The 15278-nt window shown below is 35.0% G+C and overlaps 1 long non-coding RNA gene across 1 annotated transcript; it reads right to left on the bottom strand.

Moving 5' to 3' along the window:
• Nucleotides 1–10130: 10130 nt before the first annotated feature.
• Nucleotides 10131–14425, bottom strand: LOC130463730 (uncharacterized). The gene is made up of 7 exons (XR_008923871.1): nt 14035–14425; nt 13707–13766; nt 13548–13597; nt 13025–13073; nt 12740–12885; nt 11785–11974; nt 10131–10443 (listed from the first exon to the last, which is right to left on the bottom strand). It is a non-coding gene; the product is annotated as an uncharacterized lncRNA (long non-coding RNA).
• Nucleotides 14426–15278: the final 853 nt, after the last annotated feature.

Genomic DNA, 15278 nt, shown 5'->3' with positions numbered 1-15278 from the left:
GTTTATACTTATCGGAAAAATCTGAAATTTTACCATAGATCAAGAATATACCCAGTCACATTTTGTCAAAATTTCAAGTAATTCCGAGTAGTTCAGGTTGATCTTTTAATTGAATTACTGTCCGACACTTTTAATTTTTAATGAAAAATTACCACAAACGCCCAAAAAACGATACCTTGAGGCCTGTTTTTGCAATTCCGTTCCCATTAAATGATCTTAGAAAATAGTTTTCAATCAAATTAGGGTTTTAAAACTCGAAAAAACGAACATTTTTTACTTCGGACCTGATTATTACGCATTTCATCCAATAATTCGTAAAATTTCCGAAATATCAACAAAAAATCCAAATTTTCGAGAGATGCAAAAACAATAATAATCATGCTAATTCATGCTTTGAATACATAAGGCTCATGATACTATTGTAGGGGAATACAGTTAAACATAATAACATGTGCGGAACAATCCCCAAAGCCAGGAAACATGTATAAAGCACAGATTAATCAAACTTACATTCGAAGCGTGTTTTCCACAATAATATGTCAACGAACACGAACAAAGAACTCCACTTGTCGTTCCTCTACTTGGTTCACCGACACGTTCAGATCCGTCTTGATTCGTAGCTTAGACAATTGATCAAGATACTTTGCCTTTTGGGATGAACACACTATGGAGGCACAGAGAGAATTAGGGTTCTCTGTTTTCTCCTAGGGTTGTGTGTAATCTGAATTGTGATTGTGCTAAGTTGGAAACTAGGTTGTAAGGTTATTTACATAACCTTACTAACCGACCAAGCCTTGAGGCAAGGCCGGCTAGCAAGCCCCACGTGAGACAAGCACAACGAGCTGGGCCATGGGCCTCGCTGTTGTGGCTGTGTCGTTGCTTCGGCCCCCGCGCACACGCGCAGCTTTGCTCGGCCATGGGCCAGCGCTGCCGTGTTGCCTTGGCCCTTGCTTGCTTGCCTAGTGCGCGCCCATGGGCCTCGAGTGCTTCGTGCACTCGGCTCGTGGGCCGCTCTTCGTATTCGCGTTTAATATATTTCCGATATATTATTTATCGTTTCGTATACGACGAATAACCGTCGTACGATACAATTTATTCGTGTCGCCTAGCTTACGAATATTCGCGATACGATATACGATTCCGATACAAGGTTGTATCGTATAATACGTTTCTAACTTAAATCCCGAAAAGCTATTAAATGAATTTCCGATTCATTTAATCCGGTGATATGTTACGTGTCATTGGTGTGACCTTGTAGGTTCAGTCAAGAGTAAGTTGTGAGTTCAATATCCATTAGAACTCACTGATCGGAAGCATTGCTCCAGCTAGCTGTTCCGATCACTTGATCTCACTGAATTAATTGTTCGCAATTAATCTGAACCTTGGTATTAGACTTAATGCACCTTTGGTGAAGGACATATTTCCTTCAAATATAAACATAAAAAAAATAGTATAAATTAAAACTTACGAATGGTCATATTTTAAACACAGATCTACCAGCAAAATTAGTAACCTTGAGCCTTAGTTTCTGCATTCCACTTGTTAATTTTTTGTTGCTCGGTAAAAATTTGGAGACGAGTTGTACATCACAGTAATTATTTCCACAATCAATGTTGTATCACAGGTTTAAATCTTCAATGTTAATGTCATTCAAATGCTCACCCCTGTCGTTGAGCGATAGGGCATTTGTTGAAAACTTTAATTTCATTATATTATCAGATTCTTCTAGTGAATGACCACAAACAAATTCCTCTTTTCCCTTCCCTTTCGCTTAGTTGCAACCTTGTCAATCACCTTTCCTGTAACTGCAGTTGGCTTTGAAACAGACACCGGAGCAGAGAAAGCTGGCTTAGCCATAACCACAAGAGAAGGTTGGGAGCTAACAGGGATTACTTCAGTAACATCATCAGAAATTTCAATATTTTTCTTCAACTTCTTCAGAATATTCCTGGATCTTTCTGACGTACATTTGACTGAAATTATTTTGTGAAGCACTTCAACTTTCTCTTCAACGTTCTCTTTAGCAGGAGCTGCAACACTAACCAACTTCTCTCTCAATAAAGGAACTTCAAGAGTAACAACCTTCTCAGGAGAATGAACCATCTGAACAGGAGCTTCAGTAGTGACAATATTCTCAAGAGATTCATCATTGATAATCTTCTCAGGAGATTAAGCAGTAACAACCTTCTAAACAAGTGATAAAATACATATCAATCATGTTTCCGAAGTAACAAATTACTGCAGCAAAGAAGAGATGCATATGATGTAACTACTTTATAAACAAAGGTATAATATAACATAGAGATACAGGTAAAACGATTAACAAGTAACACTAAAATTAATTAATAAGTAACTCTAAAATAAAACAAAGGTAACATGTAAGACATTAAGCATTAATCATTAGGAAAATTTGTAATTATTAATCCAACCTTTGTTCGGTTTTCTTTAATTAAGCCTACCTATGCGATATTTCTAAATAATCCAACCTTTATGACCCAACTACTATTATTAAGCCTGGATGACCGGTTACCTGCTACAAAGTCAAGGAAAATTTGTAATTATTAATCCAACCTTTGCCCAATTTTCTTTAATTAATCCTACCTATGCGATATTTCTAAATAATCCAACCTTTATGACCCAACTACAATTATTAAGCCTGGATGACCGGTTACCTGCTACAAAGTCAACGTTGAAAACATTGACAACCTAAAGTTGGTTTCCCTGCTAAAATATTGGAGACGCAATCATCACTTGCCACCTAAACAAGGATTTCATTTTTTTTTCAAAAAACCCTTAACCCTTCTCTTCTCTGTACCGTGTTTCAATTCCTCTCTCCTCCATTACTGCTGCTTCAACTACAATTGTACTGGTTCATGACATCATCAACGATTTTCTTGTGGAAATAGGTGACTTCATCCACGCGCATTCAAATTTCGTCTTCAAAATCGTACAATTGAAGGTGAACTTACGAACCTTAGTGTTTTTGTTCCTGTTTTGGTAAATTTTGAATTTTTGGCTTCCTTGATGGTCAGTTCGTAAAAATGCGAGTTGTTGCAATAATATAGTTTTTTTTTATGTTGTGGGATGTTGGTTATTGTGGTCTTGTTGAAAATTTAGAAAGAAAAAAAACCTTGAATTTGAAGAAGATCCAGATCCAACAGGTAATTGCTTTACCCCAGCCATAGCAATTGCTGATTATTTTTGATGAACTTCGAATGGAGAGGTATGAGGGATCGACAATGGTGGAGAAGAAGTAGAAGAGAAATAATGGAGAGGAGTTCAGATATGAAGCAAAAAATCGCAGAGGAGAGAGGAACGAAAATTAAAAAAAGCAATTAAAGAAAATAAGGGGAAAAAAAATTATAATTGTTATATGCCACGTAAGGGTGAAAACCGCCTATAGCAGGTTAGTAACTTATTAGACTTAATAATAGTAGTTGGGTCATAAAGGTTGGATTATTTAGAAATATTGCATAGGTAGGCTTAAAGAAAATCGGGCAAAGGTTGGATTAATAATTACAAATTTTCCTAATCATTAATCATATGAAGTAACTGTTTCATTAAACAAAAAACATGATGAGTAAATCACAGGTAACATCATCTATAAGGTAAAGGTAACTTTATAAACAAAGGTACAGGTAACACAAAGGTACAGGTAACATGAAACAGAGGTAACACTAAAATAAAACAAAGATAACATCTAACATGTATATGAAGTAACAATTAAAAAAAGAGGTAACATGTAAGAAACTAAGCATAAATCATATGAAGTAACTGTTTCAAAATGACAGCTAACATCAACTATACAATAAAGGTAACTTGTAATATTCATATGGAGTTTCTTTAATCAAAGGTAACATTAACATATATATGAAGTAACACTTTCAAGATAACAGTGTAAAATGAAAATATGAGGTAACAATAAAATAAAACATAGAGGTAACAAATAAAATCCATATGAAGAAACACTAAAAGTAAATAAATGTAACATGTAAAACATTTAGCATGAATAATATGAGGTATTTGTTTCACTAAACAAGAAACATGAAGGAGAAATCAAAAGTAACATATTCAGCAGCAATAACCTTCTGTACAGATGCTTCAACAGTAACAACATTCTGAACAGGTGCATCACCACTATTAACCTTTTGAACATTAGGTTCAGCAGTAAAATCCATTATAGTAGGTTCAGGGTTCAAAGTTGTAATATCCAAATCCCTTTCGAAGATTTGAGACACCGTTATATTTCCACCTAAGTTCTCTAACTCCCCAGAACCGACATCCTTGACACCTAAATAATAGAAAAAAGAAAAGTAATCAATGACATATCAAAGTAGTAACATATTAAATCTATATAATGATCCAAAATATACATGAAAAGTAAATAGTAACTACAAATACCTTCTGAATTCAAAAGATCCTCAATCTCTATGTTATCATTCAATTCAATTTCATCCAATACCGATCTTCTACGAGGACCTCCTTTTCATCTTGGGAATTAGCAAATATTTCAAATGAAGGCATAGCTTCCGTAAGCTCCTTCATTAAATAGATCTGTGCAATAGCCTTATCAACAGAAACTTGCACAACAGGATCAGAAAAGAAAATATCTGATTGGGAAAGATCTAGAGACTTATCATGTCCAACAAAAATATTCATATTAAGTAATATCAATAAAATAATTACTAACATGCATATCAAGTAAAATAACTATTAAGGATTTCAGAATAAAGTAATTACTACAAATAAAACATATCAAGTAACATATAATTACTACCCAGACTCCTGTTTTTCTGCAACACCAGCAGATTTCACTTCTTTGGATGAAAATTTCATCAAATCAACATGGTTATCAAACTGATATGAAAACAACTGCATATCTCTCTTCATCAACATATATAGCTCTTGTATACCCTAAAACATGAAAGTACTAGTAAAATACATATAAATAAATATAAATAAATATAAAACATGATAAAAAAAATATATGTAAAAACATACAAAGTAACACCAAACTAAAAATAAGGTAACTAGTAAGATGGTTAAAAGTTACAACAAATATAAAACAACAACAACAAGTAACAACTGAACTAATGTAACCAAAAACAGTTCAATAAAAGTTCAAGAAGTAACATATAAGAAACTTACATCCTTAGCCAAAGCAGATATTTCATCATCTGTCATGATATGAGGAGGTAAATAAAAAACTGAAGGAAATATGTCCTTCACCCAAGGTGCATTAAGTCTAATACCAAGGTTCAGATTAATTGCGAACAATTAATTTAGTGAGATCAAGTGATCGGAACAGCTAGCTGGAGCAATGCTTCCGATCAGTGAGTTCTAATGAATATTAAACTCACAGCTTACTCTTGACTGAACCTACAAGGTCACACCAATGACACGTAACAGATCACCAGATTAAATGAATCGGAAATTCATTTAATAGCTTTTCGGGAATTAGTTGGAAAACGTATTATACGATACGACCTTGCATCGGAATCGTATATCGTATTGCAAATATTCGTAAGCTAGGCACACGAATTAATCGTATCGTAAGACGGTGATTCGTCGTATACGAAATGATAAATAATATCCGGATCGATATTAAGTCACGACTACGAGGAGCAGCCCACGAGCCGAGTGCGCGAAGCACTCAAGGCCCATGGGCGCTGGGCACGCAAGCAAGGCCACGACACAACAGCGTTGGCCCATCACCGAGCAGCTGCGTGTGTGTGCACGCGGGCCAAGGCAACGACACAGCAGCAGCAGCGCGGCCCACGGCCCAGCTCGCTGTGCGTGCTCGTGTGCGCTTGTGCGGGCTTGCTGGTCGGCCTTGCCCTTGTGGCTTGGTCGGTTAGTAAGGTTATGTTAATAACCTTCTAACCCTTTTTCCAACATAACAATTCAGTCATACTCAAACCCTAGAGACTCAGAGAACCCTAATTCTCTCTGTGCCTCCAAAGTGAATTCTTCCCAAAAGCAATGTATCTTGATCGATTGTCTAAGCTACGATAATCAAGACGGATCTGATCGTGTCGGTGAACCAAGTAGAGGAACGACAAGTGGAGTTCTAAGTTCGTGTTCGTTGACAATTTGTGGAAAACACGCTTCAAACGTAAGTATGCTTAATTTGTTCTTTATACATGCTTCGTGGCTTTTGGAGATTGTTTCCGCACATGTTATAATGTTTAACTGTATTCCCCTACAGTAGTATCAGAGCCTTATGTATTCAAAGAATATTTTAGCATGTTTTATTTGTTTTTGCATCTGTCGAAAATTTGGAATTTTTTGTGAATTTTTCGGATCTATTATGAATTTTTGGATGAATTGCGTAATAAGGTCTTATTTCAAAAATATTCGCTTTTACGATTTTTAAAACCCTAATCTGATGGAAAACGATTTTCTAAGAGCAACTCATGAGAACGGAATTGCAAAAATAGGCCTCGAAGTGTCATTTTTTGGGCGTTTTTATTAATTTTTTAATAAAAATTAAAAGTGTCGAAAAGTAATTCAATTAAAAGGTCAATCTAAACCATTCGGAATTACTAGAATTTTTGACACAATGTTACTGGGAATATTCTTGATCTATGGTAAAATTTTCAGATTTTTCCGATAAGTATAAACCCTAATTTTGCCTTTCCCCAATTCGTAAAATTTGGAAACCTAATTGATTTTTAAATAATTTTGCTTCAATAATTCGGTTAATTGGGAAAGGGAATATAATTTGATGGGTGAGTGGCTAATTTCAAAAATTATTGGATTAAAATTTTGAATGATTTCGTTAATTTTAATCGCACTTAAACCTAATTATTAAAATATGAAATTTAAATGTTAAAGAACGATTTAAAGTTTTGGATTTTATTATATAAAAGTTCAAATTTTTCAAGTTGATTCGTTCGTTCTTAAAAATTTGAATAATGTTAGCCTTGATTTAATAATTATACGAAATTGGATTGTCGTTAAAGTTTATTAAATCGTTAAAAATAGTTGTTTTTCGAAAATAAAAATCGTAACTTTTTGAAAAATAATATTAATGCAAGTTCGTGAAATTAAATTTATTTTTAATAATTTGGTCCATAGGCACGAACCAAAGACACGAACACGTGTGTGTGGTGGGCGTGTGGCTCGACGAGCCATGCGAGCTACCATGTGCGAACGAGTCGCAGCGACGCGGGCAGCAGCATGCACGCTGCGTGTCGCGCGCGTTGGCCGAGAGTGAGGGGCGTGTGCTGCGCGCAAAGCAGGGCGCAATGCCCTGCGATGGTGCAGCGATGCGCTGCGACGAGTCGAGCAAGGCACGCAGGGGCAACAGCGATGCTGCGGGTACGTGTGCACTGGCTGCGATGGCTGCGGGCTATGCTTGTATGCCTTGTAAGCCATGCGATGGTTGCGATGGCTGAGGGCTATGCTCGTATGCCTCGTAGGCCATGCGATGGCTGCGATGGATGAGGGCTATGCTCGTGTGCCTCGTAGGCCACGCAATGCTACAACGGGCTGGGCGCAAGCCTAGCCCAAGTAAGCACTTGAAATCTTTTTGGGCTTGACTTATTTGCATTAATTTGGGCTAACGGGATATTTAATTTAATATTTTATTTGCTTGGGCCGGGCCGCGAGTTTTAATTTAATATTTCATAATTAATTATCCGGAATAATTATTGGTTTGAGTGGGAGCCACTAAATGAAATTAAAATGAAATAATTATTTTCGTAGGTCGCATTATTTTAATTAAATTCAATTTTAATTAGAATAAAGTCTAAGGATTAATAATTTGGAAATTGATTAATCTTTCAGGACGCGTTTATGTGAACATGAACTTTAATTAATTCACGTAAATACTTGCATATTTATATGGGTCATTCGTTTTAGCACACGAATGGGTGAATGCATAGAATGTATATTTTATGTAATGCAGGTACTCCCAAGTGACTAGTATGGCCATTTAGGATAGTTAAATACGGTCTGCGTACCGTTTTATCTTTGAATGTAAAGTTTTAAATATGGTCTGCATACCATGGAAATTTTGATGTAATTTATTATTTTCAAGTATTTCTAAGTTTAGAACTTTAAGTTAGCATTTGAACGAAGATTCAAGACGATGCCAAGCTAACAAGGAGGTGATGAAGATTGGATGCTTCAAGACAAGATGTTTTGGGCCATACTAGATCACCATTTCTTTATGCACTTTGATATACATATATTATGCTTGAATGTATGAATGTATGTATAATTTGCATGAATAGGTTGTTTCATATGACTCGATTAGATTAAGTTCACTAAACAATCGAACCAACATAGAAACAACTAGGTCCAAAGTAATATTGAGTTCAAAAGTTGCCTTCCAAATCAAGCACTTACAAAAATCTAAGGATCTAAGGTAGTAGGTTTACGCCAAAGCGAGGTGCTATTTTAGTTGACTTAGGTGGTAAGGCGTCCCGAAGGAGCACGTTGATGGTGGTTTCAACTCAAACAACAATGGCATTATGTTGTGGCAATGGGATAAATTATGGTATTAATTTATTAAACAAGAGTAATTTGGAGATTACTAGCAATAGGTTTTGCTTACCTAAAATCTTAAACTACTTAAGACATGCCAAAGCTGCTTAAGGATTTAGGACTTTTGGGGTCTTGGAATCGTTTCATTCATTTTGGACCATGTTTTATTTTTTGCATGAATGAATATTTTAATAGCTTTGATGATTGCGTGAATGCTTTTATTTCAAGTTATTAAAGTATGATAAATGTTTTCTTTGCTAGTTCATTGTGTAGAATTGTAAATCTTCAACTCTTTTGCGTTCGGACGATAGAACTGCGATATTTCCTCGATCGATTGGTAACAAATTTTGAGAGAGATTCTCAAAGAAAAGGAGAGTGAGAGCGTATCTTGAATGCTATTTTCTTATAGTGATCTTCTTGGTTTTTTTCAAACTAAAATTTGAATGGTAGACCAATTGGACCTCATATATTCAGAATACTGGGCAGTTTTGAATAATAAAGTATTGAGTTAAAGACTCATGTATAACCAATGGTTAACAACCAATTTTCTTTTGATTCGATAATGAATTAGACTCATTGGATGTTGTCGTTCAAAGTGAACAAAAGAAAGGGACTTTGTAAGAATAACAAAGTAAGAAGATCAAGCAAAGAGTAAAATCTTTAGGACTATAAGAAAACGTGCTAGAAAGGATAGGAAATGGGAACAAAAGAAATGAATTCAAGATTCAATTTCTACCTTGAAGTTTATGTTAAAGAGAAACGACTTAGGAAATAAACTCCTATGGTATTAGATTACCGCTTGAGGTTCTAACTCTTGTTAAGAACTCAAATTCCGGGAGCTAAGTATGGTTATTGACCTACAAGTAGGAAATGAAGCAAAGTTGTGCTACATTGATTGTAGGGTCATCATGCTTGTTTTAAAGTCCTTCTAAAGGCTGGAACTTAATGGTATTATGTTCCATTAATCATCATAATCAATTTCTGTTTGGACAACGGAAAGACTCACATTCATAGTAAACAAAAACATTCATTGAGTATTTATTTGAATGAAATGGTCATTTAAGGGTTGGGTCATATGATTGATTAATAAACAAACGAATCTCTTCACACTCAAACTTCACAAGGTTCAAATCAAACATTTTGATTTGTGTTCCACATATCTTTGGTAATGTCATACGAACATATCAACAAGACAACATTCTAAGATTCCATGGCATGGATTTCTGAAAGTTGGTTAATTTAAGACACGTGGGTCTTTCTTGTTGAACATGACATATAAATCACTAGTAGAAAAACATTCATTTGAGGCGTCACTTTTATATTCATTTGCGGCGTTTTTGGCGGAGCAGCAAATAGAGTGGCAGCAAATGAATAGGATTGATTTGCGGCGTTAAAAAACGCCTCAAATGAATGATTCATTTGCGGCGTATAGGCAGAAAAACGCCTCAAATTAATAGTATTGTTAGGCGGCGTTTTCTACCTAAACGCCTCAAACATTGTAAAATTGCGGGAGAATAAACGCCGCCAATAATGTGTAATTCTTTTTTTTATAAATAATTTCTTTTCTGTATTCAACAAACCCAAAAAAGTAGAACCTGTACTCACGCCACATTTATACAATGTCCAAAAGTATCGTCAACAACCAATAACTTCCAAGAAACTTTGATTTTTACATATAATACCACCATCATATGTTTACAAAAATAATCCAACTAAATGGTTTCAAGTTGATCATAACTATATCTTTTACACTTCGTACGTTACAAATTCACACCAAAAATATAATAAGGCAATTGTATATGATTTCAATAGCAGGAAACATCCACAAAAAGAGATCGATGAAGTGTTAATTATCTACACAAAATGTTCGGTGAAGTATGATGCCCATGTGTCTCGTATTTCAGCAATTTGCTCATCGGTGAAAGGATCTCCACTTAGTGACGGGCAAACCTAAAAAAATAGTATATATCATAAAATAAGTTATCTTCGGTTAGATCTAAAAACAACTAGCAAAATAGAAAATAACAAGTGTTGGTTGTTTTCGCTCCCAACTCTGAACTAATGAAGCTAAATAGGTATTCTAAACCCTTTACATGTTCAATATATTTAGTATTAGGTTTCTAAGACTCATTCCCATCTACTTTGGTCAAGTTATGCACATTTAAGGCTCGTTTGTTCGTTATATGACATATTTTGACTATAAGGGTTATCTTCGCTCAACTTTCAACTAATGAAGCTAAATAGGTTTTCTAAACAATGTAAATGTTTAATATACTTAATATTATGATGATAAGACTCATTCTCATCTACTTTTGTCTAGTTATGAACATTTAAGGCTCGTTTGATCGTTATAGGACATATTTAACTTTAATGGTTGTTTTCGCTCCCAACTCTCAACTAATGAAGCTAAATAGGTATTCTAAATCCTTACATGTTTAATATACTTAGTATTAGGTTTCTAAGACTCATTCTCATCTACTTTTGTCAAATTATGCACATTTAAGGCTCACTTGATCGTTAGAGGACATATTTTGACTATAATGGTTGTTTTCGCTCCCAACTCTCGACTAATGAAGCTAAATAGGTATTCTTAACCCTTTACATCTTTCATATACTTAGTATTAGGTTTCTAAGACTCATTGTCATCTACTTTTTCCAAGTTATGCACATTTAAGGCTCGTTTGTTCGTTATATGACATATTTTGACTATAAGGGTTAACTCTCAACTAATGAAGCTAAATAGGTATCCTAAACAATTCAAAACAATTTAAATGTTTAATATACTTAATACTAGGATGATAAGACTCATTCTCATCTACTTTTGTCAAGTTATGCACATTTAAGGCTCGTTTGATCGTTATAGAACATATTTTGACTATAATGGTTATTTTCGCTCCCAACTCTCAACTAATGAAGCTAAATAAGTATCCTAAATAATTTAAATGTTTAATATACTTAATATTAGGATGATAAGACTCATTATCTCTACTTTTGTCAAGTTATGCGCATTTAAGGCTCGTTTGGGATCAAAAGCCGAAGACTTCAAGTCACGCTTTACTGGTGGCCCTGGTCTTCCTACAGAATGTCTGCACAATCATACCCAAGGCTGTTTAATGTTTATACATTACATTACATACAACTTAATCATCAACTAACCCATATTTTCCTACATATAAATACATTATGTTCAAATATATATCAAAACAGATGACTGAGAAGCAAACAAGGGCATGAACTGATACAGAAGTAGAGAAAGATGCTTAGAAAAGGGCAAATTCTGTAATAAACTACCTTATTCCTAGCTGCAAGTTGAGCATCAACTCGAAATTTTTATGCCCCCTGCAGATAGTCTCCTCTTGCTTCTTGATGGTCTTTGGAAGTAGGATAGGTCGAAAGTTTCGTGGCATGGAACTATCCAAACGGTCTCCACTTCTCCGATTTAAACCATTAGCAGAACCATCATGACCAAAATCCCAAGTTCCTGCACAATCATACCCAAGGCTGTTTAATGTTTATACATTACATTACATAAAACTTAATCATCAACTAACCCATATTTTCCTACATATAAATAACATTATGTTCAAATATATATCAAAACAGATGAATGAGAAGCAAATAAGGGCATGAACTGATACAGAAGTAGAGAAAGAAGCTTAGAAAAGGGCAGTTGCCCTTAGACCTTCACAAGTCAATGCAATAGCTTTACCAGGGAAGGGATGGTCAATCAGCATTTAGGAATTGCAAGGAATTGAAAAGCACCAACAACTAGGCAAACAGCCAAACGGCTGCCCCTAGTTTATCAGATCTAACTCATTAAGCCAGCACTAATGCATCGGAAATGCATGCTTCGAACGGTTTAGGTAACACAATTTGCAGATCAACATGATTGATTATTTGTATTTCTTACTACCGCATTGTCATTATTAAAAGGTTTCTGACAAAATGATGTTCTCAGAAAATGTTCATGCCTAAATTTTCTACAAAAGCATTGCTGCATTTAGTGCGAAATTCAAGATGAACAACATAACTAGCAACACTAAGAATTGAGATCAAGGTCAACAACATCATCAACAACAACAAACAAAATCTTCCAACAGTAAGCATCTATCAAGCAACAGTTAAGTTAAGTTCAGTACTTCAGTTTAGTGTCAAAACCCCACATTTGAAACATCAACCAATCAAGTTTATCAATTAAAATTAAAAAGATGAAGATGAAATATGAAAATTTCAAAGTAGCCCTTACAATAGGTTTTGTCTGGATTTGCAGTTCACTTCGTTAGGTGGAAGAGCAAGTTGTTGTTCTTCTTTCAGCTCAGGCAAGAACTCATTTGGGTGGGATAGGTCATATCCCTTCACTTTCTTTTTTCGTCTTATTGCACTCTTTCTCTTCTGGAAAAGAAATAATCAAATCCCAAGTGACCAAATGTGACATTAATAAGTAAAAAAAAAACCTTGTAAAAAAGAAGTCGAAATATTCAGATGCACGTTGCAAGTTTGTGTATAAGAAATTAACGGAACGAGAATTTACCTTCTGAGTTGTCTTCTTAGCATTTAAGGTTGCAATGGTCTCCCTGATTCTGCACTCATCCCAAAACAAAACAAGAAAATATAAATATTCAATTCAACAATTACAGTAAAATCCAAACCATTAAGTAGAATTTCAGCAAAACAGAAAGCAACAACAGCAAGCAACAGCAGCAAGCAGATCAACCACAACAACTATTAAGCAGATCAAAACTTAGCTAAATAGCAGATCAGAGAACAACCTAAGCAAACCACGTGGGCACACTACCTAGCATGACAGCATATGAAAACCCAAATGTAACCCAAGAACGAATTCAGTCCATGTGGACACACTACCTAGCATAAAACGAATCTAATTCAACCCTAGACTAACCTAGCATGACACGAATTTAATTTCAGGCAACAACATTGTTCTTAAAAGGGGACTAAAAATATCAAAACATATCTTGCATAATGAATATGAGGTTGCAACAGCCTCCGTGTTTCTTCAGAAGACAGCACATCAAGAAGTTTAATTTAAAATTCACCTTGTGAATTATATTCTTAGCACTTGAGGTTGCAACAGCCTCCATGATTTCTGCACTCATTTCAAACCAAACCCAGAAAATATAAATAAACAATTCAACAATTAAAGTAAAACCCACAAAATTAAGTAGAATTTTAGCAAAGTAAAAAAGATGTCTTACTGGAAAACAAAACTCGTGTTTTTCTCAAATTTGCGCTCCTCTTTCTTGGAAGCACCTAAACTATATCAAATTTGCAGACGAAATTAGATATACGAAATTACCTAACCTCAAATTCGAAATTTTTTGAAGGTTTCTTTATGCGAAAAATTAAAATTGATAATTAGGGTTTTATGCTTCAGCGGGAGAGAGGAGAGGAGAGAGCAAGAGAAAAATAATTCGATAATTCATGTAAATTGAAAGGGTAATTGAAAGGAAAACCAGCAAAGAGGGTAATTGAAAGGAAAACCAGCAAAGAGGAGGAGGAAGGGTGAGTGAAAGCATCATTTACCTTAAGTAAGAACGGCGGTGGTGGAGATGAGTTCGAAGGCTAATGACGGTGGATATGAATCTTAAGCTTCACTTTTCCCGGCGAGATTTGATGGTGAACCCGGCGAGATTTGATGGTGAAGAAAATGGAGGTCAGAGTCGGACCTAGTTTGAAGGAAGAAGGAGGAGCTTTTGTCTACCGACGAGAACCCAAAGAAAGAATTAAGCGTGGGTGATATTTTGTCGAGGACATAACACTGCGGCGTTAAACAAAATGACGCCGCTAACTAATTATTAGCATTGATTCGAGGCGTTATAGTTACAACTAACGCCGCCAATGAATCTTTTATCATTTAATTATAGGCGTTTTCAAATTAACGCCGCTAAGTCATAGCAGCAAATTAATATTTTTCTACTAGTGAATGGACTATTGTTGGAAGTTTCTAGACAATAAAGTTCATGCCAAAGATAGATTTTATGACTTACCTATTTCACAAGAATTTGAGAAAATATGGCTATATTTACTCAACGTGAAATATGTGAAATGCTTCAATGCGATTCACAAAGGGGTATAAAATCAACTTGGCAAGAATTTTGAAACATCTAGGCTGGGTCAAGGTGATGTTTGCATGATCCAAGAATGATTATCTAGACTGTTTATATGGCAGTATAACAATCGAAGCTCCATAAGAATATGGTATGTCTAAATGGAGAAATCGGAATCTATTTCGATTAACGATAATCACGACTATTTTCCTATATAGTTTCTAAATGATACTCTCAAGTGACTATCACACTAAACAAAGTTGTCAAAGCTAAGGATAAGATGTCATAAGGATTGAACTTCGGTTCAGTAAATCTTTTCAGTACATATATATCTAGGGTTGTCAAACCTAGTGGGAGTTAGTGTTTACATCAAACAAACTCAAGAAAAGATATATGTTTCTTTATGAGCGACTCATAGAAACAAAAGGTATTGATTCTACCACAAATCTGAGAACATATGGTTGTTGCTTAAGATAATGTCTTTTAGGAAACCATCATATTTCCAAAAAAGGCAAGTGGGAGATAAATGACCTCGAATGGACTTCCAGTCAAGCAACAAACAAATATAGGATACTTAGGAGTCTTTGGAAAAGCTCCGTACTTAGAAGCCTTTGGAAGAGCTTCAGAAAGACTTTAGAAGTGCTTCAAGAGAATCCTAATACTCAAAGGACTTGAGTAATGTCTTTATAGACACTAACGTTTGATGTTCAATACCTAGTT

Source organism: Spinacia oleracea, chromosome 6 (assembly GCF_020520425.1).
Source record: "Spinacia oleracea cultivar Varoflay chromosome 6, BTI_SOV_V1, whole genome shotgun sequence".
Lineage (NCBI taxonomy): Eukaryota > Viridiplantae > Streptophyta > Magnoliopsida > Caryophyllales > Amaranthaceae > Spinacia > Spinacia oleracea.
This window is presented reverse-complemented; position numbering and strand designations above follow the sequence as displayed.